The following is a 12,283-nucleotide window of genomic DNA, read 5'->3' on the forward strand; positions in this document are numbered from 1 at the left end:
CCTACTTGTTTTCAATAGAAAGATAAAGAAATACTTTGGTTTTGTATAAATGCTTGGAGTACTTACCTCCAGAAATGGAAACATTTGACTTGTGTGCATCTTTAATTGAGCATAAGTCCTATTTAACTCAAAGGCCTTATTTCAATATAGAAAATAAAAAGGTTATGGTGAATCCATGAAAGTAAAAATCAATGCCAAACAAAAGTATAAATAGCAAGTGGTAACATTTCCATTTGACCTTGATTTCTACAGGAAAGAGATATATTACCATATGTTGCTGTTTTTGATCAATACATGTTACAATGTATTATGGAGAATAAGGTTTTGGAGACCTTTTTTCTTATGCTAAATACTGACCTGTTATTTGAGACCAAAAAGTCTGTTCCAGAACAGTATTTTCTGGCAACAGATTATATTTAATACAGTGGAGTAAACATAGAGAAGTGTGCTGTATGTGCAATGACTTAGAAAACCTTCCAAAGAAGTCAGCTGAGGTCATTCTCCACAGTTCCATTTAGCCCGAAGCAAATTCTCTGTATGCTTTTTTTTTGGAATAAGATGCAGTTGGGACTCACTCTCAAGTAAGAATTCAAGAGAGAGGGGGAGAGAGGGAGAGGGAGGGAGAGGGAGGGAGGGAGGGAGGGAGGGAGAGAGAGAGAGAGAGAGAGAGAGAATTGTCCATATTGATTTGCCTAAGGCTACCAGAAAATTAAATATTAAGATCTGATACCATCTTTGTTTTAGGACTTCAAAAGCTTAAATCAATCTTATAAGCACCATTTAGATGCTAAATAATAGAAGGAACCTTAAGTGGACTGTAATTCTAGCAAGGAAAATGCTTTTAGGAGTGTGGCCTGCAAACACACATTTGCAGTTTATTCAAGAACATAATACGTACAACAGTCTCTTTAAATTTAACCCTTTAAATTTAACTCTTTAAAGTCAACACAATTAGCATGATAGACTTACAGACAGAAACATTCCACTGCTTTCAGTGACATTTACTAACTGGTGCAGCAAATTGGACTGTATGCAGCAGAAAGCAAGAAGCAATCCAAGATTTGGGAAGAGAAAGTTTGTAGTCCCCAGTAATTTACATAGAAATTTATTCAGTTTTAAGGAGATCTAAAGGGTTAAGGTTAGGGTTTACTCAAGTTGTTTGTTCTACCTTAGATGGGAATTAGCCTTGCTTAGGAGGTCAAGAACTTGCAACCCACAGGATTTGATATCCAATAAAGGGTTACAACAGGAGTAATAAGGTGTAATTGCATTCTGGCAATCTTGATATAAGGAAGTGGCTGATCTTCCGTTAATGTTATAGTTGATGCATCTGGAGTAAGACTTAATTACTTTTCATGAGACTACAGTAGTATCTTTCTTATTGCTCATACTGCTGTTTTCAGATATTCCTACAGTAAATGGTTGCTTTTTCTGGTGTCATAGGAACTTAGTGTTCTTACAAATACATTGGATTCTATGCTTTCCACCCCAACCAAGGGCTTGGAGATTGAAGAGGATTGAAGTACTAGACCACCATGTTGTGGGAAGCTGTCCATTCTAGACACACTAGATTAGCAGTAAAGAAACAGGTTTATACATGAAATTGACCTTTAGTCTGATCTGAGAGGAATATTCAAGTACCCCTGTACAGAAAAAGTGTGTAGTGCTAGGTCTTGAGGTGTGAGAACACATAGGCCAGCTGAAGGTTTCTTCCTAGAATGTTTACATCCCAGCATTTTCTTCAATTTACTTCTTGCCTCCAAGTCCTCTGGTATACTATTCCAAATTCCCTATATTGGCTTTTACAAACCCAGTGCAATATTATTGAGACCAGTACTGAAATATTTGGCTTCAAAAAAAAATGGGAGAGAATGAGCCTGGCTGAAGGTTAGTGAAGCTATGAATTTTTAATGCAAATCCTACTCATTTTCATAGGACCTATGTACAACTAGTAGAGGATCGGAAGTTAGACCTACCATTTCTGGCATAAATTTGCTAAGCCTGTATATAAAAAGTATAGTATTTCTGGTTTATGCATAATTATTTATATACTTTGCATAAAACTATATGCATACACAGAGTTTAAAATGTTCTTTGTAATTTAACGTGTTATATAAAATATGTTATTAAGTTCAGATTTTTTTAAACTTTAATTCATAGTAAATTAAAATGTTATCCTGAGTCTATCAGAAACTTCTAAAAACAATTTGTGGTTATTGTTTTATAATATGTTATGTCATAACATAAAACATTAAAAGTTTAGCACATTTATTAAAAACGTAAAAATCAGCAAAATCATTTTTCTTTCCATTGTCCATAAACTGCCAAATTAACCTGACTTCATACCATCACCATCAATTGCATAATATTTCTCGCAGCTGAAGTTGCCTTTGTTCCTGCTCTTTTTCAAAAAGCTGGCCTACATACAATTGCATTGTTGGGAGGCCAAGCTACAGTTTCTAATAAAGCCTCAGAAATATTAAGATAAGAATATTTCTAAAACAGGTTGATCAAATCATACTTTAGATTTAGAGTGGAATTGGCAAAACTGATGAAGTGGAATGTCTCACTAAAAATATGTCACTGAGCCAGTGAATTTATTACTTTTAAAACTGCTTACATAACACCACCGTTTTGTTACAAAGCAAGTAGTCCATTGAGATTTTTTACTTTTTCAACATACAGATACTTGATCTACATTTCAAGAATAATGATAAAGAGATATAACAAATATGAACCAATTACATGTTGTAGCTCGGTGTGTAATTTAAACCAATATAAAAATGCAAATTTTGCATGTGGAAAAAGTAACTACACCCTTATATTTAACACCACCTCAAATAACTAAAATTAGAATAAAGTACACCAGACCAGGTTCAAATGGAACATCTTAAGAGAAGATGCGCAAGGATCCTGTCTTAGTTCAGACATTTAGTTTGACTTACTTTTTGAAGTTTGTGGTATAATCATGTCTAGATCCATCGCTCTCTCTAAGGCCTTCAAAAAGAAGGTTGTAGCCCATGAATCTGGGAAGAGATTTATTGCCAAACAATTAGACATCAATCATTTCACTATCATGAGGATCATCTACAAGTGGAAAGGGTTGGAAATAACTGCCAGCTTGCTCTGGCTAGGCCATCACACAGAAGAATGCAAGATGCTAAAAGTAATCTCCAAGGACAGCAAAATTTCATCCTGTGACCTAAAAATTTCTCTCATCACTATTGGTGTCAAAGTGCATAAATCTGACTATTAGAAAGCTGTATATGGGGTGATGTGCCAGGAGGAAACCTTTGCTGTTAAGACAGAACATTGAAGTAAGACTAAATTTGTTCTTAAACAACTAGGCAAAGACAAGGACTTCTGGAACAATGTGCAAACAAGACAAAGATTGAGTTATTTGGAGGTGTTTGGAAAAAACTGAAGACAGCATTTCACCAAAAGAATCTAATATCAATTATAATTATATAATATAATTATAAATCCTGGTGCTTGGAATGCTATGGTTTGGGGCTGCTTTGTTGCATTGGGGCCTAGGCAACTCAACATTGCAGAATCCACTATGAATTATTTATTGTATCAGAGGATACTTGAGGTTAATATGAAGCCATTTGTCAGAAGAATGAGACTCAACTGAAAGTGGACCTTGCAACATGACAAAGATCCAAACATTCCAGTAAATCCACCATGGGATTGCTGCATGATAGAGAAAGAAATAGAGGATTCTGGAATGGCCAAGTCAAATCCCAGATCCCATTGAACAGGCCATGCATGGAAGAAAGCCCTCAAACATCACACAGCTAAAAAAAAAATCTGTATGGAGAAGTGGCGGGGGGGGGGGGGATTCTCTCAATTAATGTTGGAGACTATAGATGGTTATAAGAAACATTTCTATTAAGTTGTTTCTGTCAAAGCAGGCAATACTACTTATTAGAACAAAAAGTATATTTTCTTTTTCTATAGAATGAAATGGCACATGTTATGTTTGTTGAATAAATGATTGCAAAGTCATTTTTCATAATTATTTTCAGTTACATCACTTTTACCTTTATATACTGTTTAAATAATGATAAAATATTGACATGTCAGCATAGGTCAAAAAAGCAAACTTTACATGGGGCATATTTTCCACATGCAAAATTTGCATTTAGGCTTATTTAAATTACAATGGACTACAACATGGTGAATATTTCTTATATACCCTTTGTATTATAAAATATAAAGATCAAATTAATTGCATGCTGAAATATGTTGAAAAGGTCAATAATGTAAATGGGGTCTATTTGCTTTCCTATAACTGTTATAAAATCAATTCAATGCACTAGTTAAATAGTGTAATTATTGTTAAAATATATATTACAGGACATCACCTGAAATACATATGCTTCAGATAACCTCGGTTGGATGAGGTTATTTGACACTGACTTTACACAGAATATGTCTGAATTAGCTGAGAAACACTGATTTTGCCAAATAGGCCACCTTTGATAATTTAGGTCCGGGTGCAAAAGAGAAACCATTAAGCTGAAAAATGACCCAACTTCCCTTTCTACATCTGTCCCAGATATGTCTTTAATAAATTCAGTTGACCAAATTAAAAGAAAAAATACACAATGTTTTAAAATATCAAATTAAAAAAATAGCGGACTAAAAAACACAATCCGATTTCGAGAATACCTTGCTTGGGTCCCAGCGAAATTAATAGGACCTGCGCAAGAATCCCAACTGGTAACCTGGAGGGGGCCGTCTGGCGCGCACCCGCTTCATTTCAGGGGGACTTAGGCAATAATTGTGCCCATTGTTTGCCGTGACCCCGCGTTTCCGAATTTCAGAGGGTCCTGTTCAGACCTGGACCGGGCCAGACGTCTCGGCCTTATCTTAAAGAGCGTTTCCACCGGGAGAAATGCTAATCAGGGGTTACCGAAACTAGAGGATAAAATACTTAGCTCTGGAGAATCAACGAGGACAGGGTTGGTGAAAGACCTGCAGACTCCACTTTACAAGGTTTTTACACGCTTCCATGGGGTGTAGTAATTAATCTGTATTTCCTTATTTCTAGCGAAAAGCGTATTTCCGCCACGTTCCTAACAGTTTTCTTGAGGATACGGCCTTTCCCATCGTCTCCTGTTTGGGATCATGAATAAACGAGCCCTGTCTTACGGAAAGAAGGGGAGCATCTGCTACGGTGCGATTCTGTTTGGGTTTTTTCCCCTCACTTCGGAAACTGCGACATTACGTTCGCTTAGGGTAGGGAATCAAGGTAAATCTCATTAGTTCGATAGAACCTAGATCAGAAGGAAAAGGAATAGGATTGAGTTGATGGTTACCCTTCCCCAAAAATGACGAGGTCTCTCCTTCGTTCTCGTTCTGGGCAAAGTTTCCAGTGTGGGCACTGATTTTCCTCCTCATCCCCCTCCCGCCCCGACTCCATTAGCCGAATCAGCGTTGCTTTTAAAGTCTCCAGTCAAATATTGCCGAGTCTCAAAGGGTTATTATTAAGTCTCAAATAAAGGGGCAGCGATTTACCAGTCTGTATTTCATCGGTAAGTTTCCGAAGTCAGTTTCATGTTTGATATATACACAGGTCACTCAACTATTCTTTTTAAAGTGTGTGTGTGTGGGGCGGGGGGAGTAATGCTGTCGCGTGGTACATAAACCGGTTTGAGGTCTAATATACCCGCACCACCTATAAGGGAATATCCCGCTGACAGAGACCTATCCAAAGAGCAATCTTTGAATCGCGTTCATTCAAGCTCCGTTGAAATCAGCATTACATTGGTATGTAAATACGTTTAGAACCAAGGGTGACATCATTAGGGCTAGCTTGATCCATTTTCGAGGACGGCATCCTTTGAGGAGTCTGTGTTCCAGATTAAACACTCCAGTTCTCCTTGGGGTGAATTGGATCCCCTGGCACCGAAGTTTCTAAGAAAGCGCGTCAAAAGCCCTCAGGAGGTCGCCCGCTCGCTTTCAAGGGAGTGAAAATGGTGAAACGACCCATCAAAAGCAGCAAATCTGCGCCCCATTTGTTCTCCCCAGCTAGAGATAAAGGAAACTACTTCGCATTCCAATCCCAGCCCCCAAATATGGTGTTAGCAAAAGAGAACTCAGGGTCTCTTTTTTCAACTCTGAACTATAGATATCCTCCTTTATTGGTACTCTTATTTCTTTCGGTACTTTGGGGAGTCGCCTCCTGCCATAGCGGAATCCGCAGAGGACCGAGCGTCCTTAACGAAAGAGACGGGGGTCTAAAGGCTCCGAGCCCTTGCGGAATCCAGCCGAAGAGAGGCAGGGTGGGTGTGGCTGCCTGCCTCCCTTTCTGCCCAGCAGCGCTCGCTAAAAGATTGGGGGTGGGGGGAGCGCCAATTCCCTTCTTTTCACCAGAGGGGCGCGCCATAACAGGCGCTTCGTGCCTTGGGTGAGAGGCCTCCGGAGCCCTATTGGTGGCAATCGGGGAGCCAAAACCTTCCGCCCTAATATGGGACGTGCCTTCCCTTGTCCTTCCTCGAAAAACAACATCAGGTGCCCCGAAAGGCTTTCTTAAAAAGTGTTTGTATGTTTGTGTGTGTGTGTTGGGGAGGGCACCACAATAGCCGGGCTGCTCGCCTGGCGCCTTCCAGCCTTCGGAAAAGCCGCCTCCTGGGCTAATCGCGGGCGGAGTGGAGGCCCTGCGCCGCCCAGCTGAGTCCTGCGGGTGGCCGCATCGCCTTGCAAGGGGAGGCCGGGTCAGGGCGCAGGGGAACTCCAGGCAAGCTGACATCTGACCCCGGGGGGCTTGACCCAGCCACGGCACTCTCGCTCGGAGACAAACCGCACCGGACGGCTGACAGCCGGATGCCTTTGCTCTCGGAGGGAAATGCCGATGAACCGACAGCGAGCGGTGATTGACCCCGGGCCTCCGCCGAGCCGCCTTGAGGGACCGCCGCCCGCAGGGCCCGACGCGCTGATGGCCTTCCGTTCAATAAGCCGGCGGCGCCCAGTCCCCCCTCCCCCCGCTCCAGTTCGGTTTCCTGGCCTAGCGGAGGGAGCGCTCCGTCGAAGTTGTGCCTGCAAAGGCTCCCTCACAGCAGGCGGGGAAAACCCTCCGAATATCGGCTTCGCTAGAGGAAAGATCCGGTCGGCGGCTCTTGACCAAGGTCCATCGAGCCTGAGCAGAAACAGAACCGGTGGTCCGCCTGACCCTCCCAGGACTTCGGCTCGCCAGGCCTACCGTGGTTGACCTACATAAACGCACAGCTATTCTCCCCTCATCACCACCGCCGGCACACGCAGCCTTTTGCGGCCTCCCCACGAGCTTCCTGGCCTATACGGCGCACACGCCCGGTCCTCAGAGCAGGTTGAAACTGGGGAGAGAAGCGGAGAGGCCTAGAAGGTTCAAAGAAAAGCGGTCCCTTTCTGGGAGGGAAACCCTTCTTCTGGGTTTGCCTTCCTCGCAAACAAGCCTAGAGCAATTGGCGGGGAGCTCTACTGAGAGGCCCGCAAAGTTTGGGCCTTCCCTTCCATTCGAAGCTCTCCCAGTCCTGAAGGGAGAAGCGGCCTCTGAAGGGCCCCGAAGGGTCGGGGAGAGACGCGAAGCTGTCAGTCAAATCCTGCCGCCTGAATGTTTTTATGGAAGCCTTTCCCGTAATTAAAGAGTATGGAGATTAGTCCTCGTCGGCCAATTTTAACGCGCGTCAGGCGCTCAGCCGTTGTGGCATTTCTTGCACGAGAGCGCGAACGAGAGAGCATTCCTCCCCACCCCCAAGCCTTCCCGCCCTTCCGCCCTGTCCTTCTTCGGCGCCAGGAGCGGAGAAGAGAGCTCGGCGACGCCGGTTCATAAGCCCCAAAGTTAAAAGTCTTAGGAAACTGTACCTTAGTCACTCAGACGCTCGGTTCCCGTTTTGTGAAGGATGAAGGATTTTTGTTTTGGATGGCATTTGAAAATTAGACGGGGAACGAGTGTTTTTCTTTGTTCTACCTAAACCTTGCGTTTGCCCTGGGCTGAGAAACGGCGATTGATAGACTACGGCGTTAATTAATACGGTGCTAATTTGAGTTAAAAAAAAACATGGAAGGAGGTGGAACTCGGCACAGGGAGACGGTGGTGGGACAGTGACCTCTAGTGGCAGAATCTGGGCATGCAGGCCGGACTGGTCTCCAAGCTCAGGAAAGCTTTCGAGGCTTTTCCTCAGCAAGCAAAGAAACTTGCAAACTCGGAAAGCTCGAGGAAACTACACGGCTCTAAAGAGTCTCAAGCTTCGCCTCTTTCCTTATCACTTTTAAGGGATCTGGGCGAGAATCGTGGACACGCCACAAAACTCTGCCGTAGTGCAAACCGGGTCGAAACTCTTGAGACCTGCAGCGTCCGCCGACCTCAGAGGGAGCTGCCGTCCGAGGCTGCCCTTTGACGACAGGATCCGCCGGCCCTCTTCCTTGGCAAGGGCGGGCAATCGGGACCGGTGGGTCACTTTTTTGGTCCTGATGGGCCACGTTCGGTTCCTGCCATCAGGACCTGGACCTGGACCTGGACCTGGAAGGGCGTTCCTTCACTTTTATGCTCAGGGAGTCCCTGGCTGGGAATTCCTTTTCCCATCCTAAGGATGGGCTTGTTGATCTGCGCAAGATCGCCTTTGAAATCGAGTGGATTCCTAAACGTTTAAAGTTTCGGGTGGCCACTCTAATGTTATATATTTTTTTAAAAAATGTGCAAGGATATAGTTTTGATGATGCGAAAAGCTTGGGGCCCGCAAAATGGTATGCATGTCCAGTTGTTAATTAGAACAATAGAATACGAAATTGATGAAGCGTGATTTTTTTTTTAATTATTTCCCATCGAAGTTCACGGAGTTTTCTTCGGACACCGGCGGGATATTCCTTTCTCCCGAGACGAAATCTCGGGGAAGAGTGTTTAGTCTCAATTAGGAACTCTTGGAGCTCCGTCTTGAAGAACTGGATTCTGTCCTAAAAAACAAACCCCCAAGGCTCTTTCCGTATTTAGTGCAACATCTTGAGACATAACCATGTGGGCTGTTTCCTTTTGGGTCAAACCCAGAGAAGTTACAGCACTTTTAAGCCCATCAACCGTTTCCACTGACAGCATTGGTGTTTTATCAGGGATGGTTTGGATTGTCATAATCCGTTTTGGCAGGTGGGAAGTTCTTGACTTGAAGAAGATCGAAATAAGTTTCAGAAAAGTCATGTGGCGGTACAGGTTACTGTACCATTTATATTCCCCCTCCCGATTCCTCATGCATTACATGTTTATTCTTTACTGTATCTCCATCTACATTCACACGCTTCCTGTGGGAGTGCTTGTGCGTGCGTATGGAAAAATAATGCTCAGCCACTTGTAATGAAACGAATCTTTTATCAAAGACTTTTTCAGCCTAAATTCTCTAATTTCTTCCAAGACCTGTGCCATCCTGCATTTCGCTTCTCTACTCAGGGGAAACCCCTCGCCGGTCCTTTTGGGGCGGGGGGGGGAGGTAGTTTAACCATGTCAAAATAAAGATAAAGGGTAGGGAAATGTACAGAAAGAAGGACACCGATTAAAAGTAAGCAAAAAGAAAAGTTTCAATAGTTCAACACATTTTTATGTTTAGTGAAGAAATCCCCAGTGCCTAAATTTCAAGATCTAATTTGCTGGACTTCAGATCAATGCCATCTTTACTGGATGCCATCCACCAAGACATCTACATCTAAAAACTAAGCATCTGAAACCTGCGTTTTCCAAATAATTCAAGTGAACGTCCAAAGATTCAATTGCTTTCCCAAGTATTTCCATTTTTAACGACTAGATCAATTATATAAGTGCTTGTTCTTAAACCATATCCACGCCCAAGATTTCTTTACAAATAGCCACAACTGCAGCCATCAATACTGATATATGAAGGTCGTTCTTAATACAGTAGTTCAGTTCAGAAGTATTCGGCAGAACCTCAGAAATTATATACAATTGTCCTAATAATAACATAGCTTTGATATCAAGGTATCTACATTAGGCTAACACTGGATTAAAAAAAGAAAGTTGTGAATGATATTGATCTGCTTCTTCTTTAGTGGTTTAAAATAGCTGGTCACGAAATAAATCCCGCTAAATTCAGCCAGGCTTAGTTTTGAGCGGGCGCGCCTGACATGCCATTAAACGGGTATCGTGTAACCGAGAAATAGGACGATGCCTTTTCAGGCGCAATGCATCGCATCTGAACATTAATGCAAGGTATCTTTGCTGCAAAATATCTAGAGACACCTGGAAAGAAAAAGAGGGACGTGGATGGGCTTATAGGGAATAAAAACGGCGTGTGAGGATTGCAAGAAAGTTTCTAGAGGAAAGAGCCTTTCCCAAATTAACGAGCAGCGCTAAAGGAAAGGCGGCTGTGGACCCAAACCCCTGGAAGATGGGGGTAAAAGACCACAGAAGCCACTCATGTCTCAAACGCTCGGATCGGTCGCCGTTCTTTATGCCGGAGAACTAGGGCTTCTGCACACTTTGCATTCCCACGACACAGGGACGTCTCATTGATCAGGTGAAGCGAAAGTGAGCCTGGCTGCTTTGCCTGATCGCAAGCCCCTTTTGCCAACCCATCAATGGTAGCGAGCGGTGGGGTTGCATCAGGCGGCGTTGACCCCCCAAGATCCGCTTGGGGGGAGGACTGCGGGGGAAGCTCCATCAGCAAGGCCAGGGAAAAACTGGGGCCCCAACTATTTTTTTCTGGGGTCAAATCCCTCCAGAGGTCTCCACCTTCGCCGCCCCCCCCCCAGGAGTGAAGACGGTTGTATTTATTCCTCCTTGGAGGGGAGTTGTATTCATTCATTCCTTGGAAGGGGGATGGTCTGCCCCAGCCTAAGGCCTTCCAGAGGATTTCCCATCACTCCAACCTGTTATACTAGGAGGGAACAACCTGTAGAACAATCAATGTCCTTCACAAGCATCAGGTTGAGGATGGGAAGGGTGTTCAGGACCATAATAGTGTACCACTTGAGTAGGATTGGAGCGTTCTGGGGTTGTTAAAGCTTTTCTAGACCCACAAAAGATTTCAAGAAACTGTGTTGTGTGTGTCTCTCTCCCACCCTCCATTTTCTCTTAGAGAAGTAGAGCTATCTAGCCATCCTACTGGTGACCAGCCTGCTGTGTTTGTTGACCAGAGATTAACAAAGTCAAAAGAGAAGTATGTCTGGAGTTACACAGGTTCTCCAGAAACCACTGTGCTGTGTGGGGATTCATTTTTTTCATTCACCTGAAACTGAGAGCCAACAAACATAGTGGAACAAACTTCTCAGCAATGGAAGTTGAATTTCAGAGTAAAACTCCAAAGTTTGGAGTTGGAGAAGGGACTAGGTTTTGCACTACTTGGCCTTGGAATCAATGGAGAAGAGAGATGCTGGCAGTCCCAGACGGTGCATATTTACTCAGAAGTAAGTTCACAGGTTCACAAGGATGACATTTCAATCAGTTTTAAACTCCAGGATCAGTAAGACTTCTAATAGGTCAATTCAAAGTGACAGGACACTGTGAAAATTTGCAAGATCCACAGAAACAAAGGCAGAGGGTGGAGGAATCAGAATTGCAGAATTAACCAGTGGTGTTCCAAAATGTCAACATGACTGCCACAATGATACAGTCACGCCTCTACTTTTTTATGTGCTTTGATCACACCATTACGGCCACCATTTTGACTTTTTAAAATAATTCATCCCTTGTAGGTTCTCCTGTTAATAACCAGAAATTGCCTTTTCATTGTATTCTTCAGCTGAAATGGGGAAATGGATGACAGTCAGGCATTTCAGTTTGCTGAGATCAGGGACTGTTAGGTTGCACCATCTATTCTTCCAAGGGTTGTTAAACTAAGACTAAAAGGATGGATGTTTCCCCTTTTGACATATCTGAATGGTCTATTAGATCTATCTCCAACCTTAGGTTAAAATACTTAGGTAGGTGGAATATAGAGGTAAAAATAAACCTCTGTGAAGGACCAGATTTTCGGTCTTGTTAAAATAATTGTTAAGAACACACAACACACATTTTTTCCCTTGCCGGCACAAGTTGGAGTCGATCCAATCAAACTCCCATTTTAAATAAAGTTGCATTTCTGTTTTGACTTCCAAAAAACAGAGTTGCAAAGTAATTCCAAAAATATAACAACAACCAGATGAAATAAAAATTCCACCACTCAGAATACAGTAGAAAAATAAAATCTTGTTTCAAGAGGAATAATGTTTTTGAAAAAAAAATGGCAAAGTAGATGTTGGTATAGGTTTTCATAATTATCTTTATAATCATTGAAACTGATAGCTGCTTCCCAGA

The 12,283-nt window shown here is 42.9% G+C and overlaps 2 long non-coding RNA genes across 2 annotated transcripts in view; one reads left to right on the forward strand and one right to left on the reverse strand.

Annotated features, from left to right (window-relative positions):
- The window catches only part of LOC106540307 (uncharacterized), a 149,354-nt gene extending 141,360 nt beyond the window's left edge, over positions 1-7,994 (reverse strand). The window contains exons 1-2 of the long non-coding RNA XR_015696676.1: positions 7,852-7,994; positions 2,946-3,026 (exon numbers count right to left, since the gene is read on the reverse strand). This is a non-coding gene — a long non-coding RNA (uncharacterized LOC106540307). The remainder of the gene's footprint in view (positions 1-2,945; positions 3,027-7,851) is intronic.
- LOC148045344 (uncharacterized) overlaps positions 1-12,283 on the forward strand; it is a 135,597-nt gene that overhangs the window by 11,149 nt on the left and 112,165 nt on the right. The gene's annotated exons all lie outside the window — the stretch shown is intronic.

This window comes from Thamnophis sirtalis, unplaced genomic scaffold (genome assembly GCF_051295495.1).
Source record: "Thamnophis sirtalis isolate CommonGarterSnake01/CBP01778 unplaced genomic scaffold, rThaSir2_p1.2 scaffold_5, whole genome shotgun sequence".
Classification (NCBI taxonomy): domain Eukaryota; kingdom Metazoa; phylum Chordata; class Lepidosauria; order Squamata; family Natricidae; genus Thamnophis; species Thamnophis sirtalis.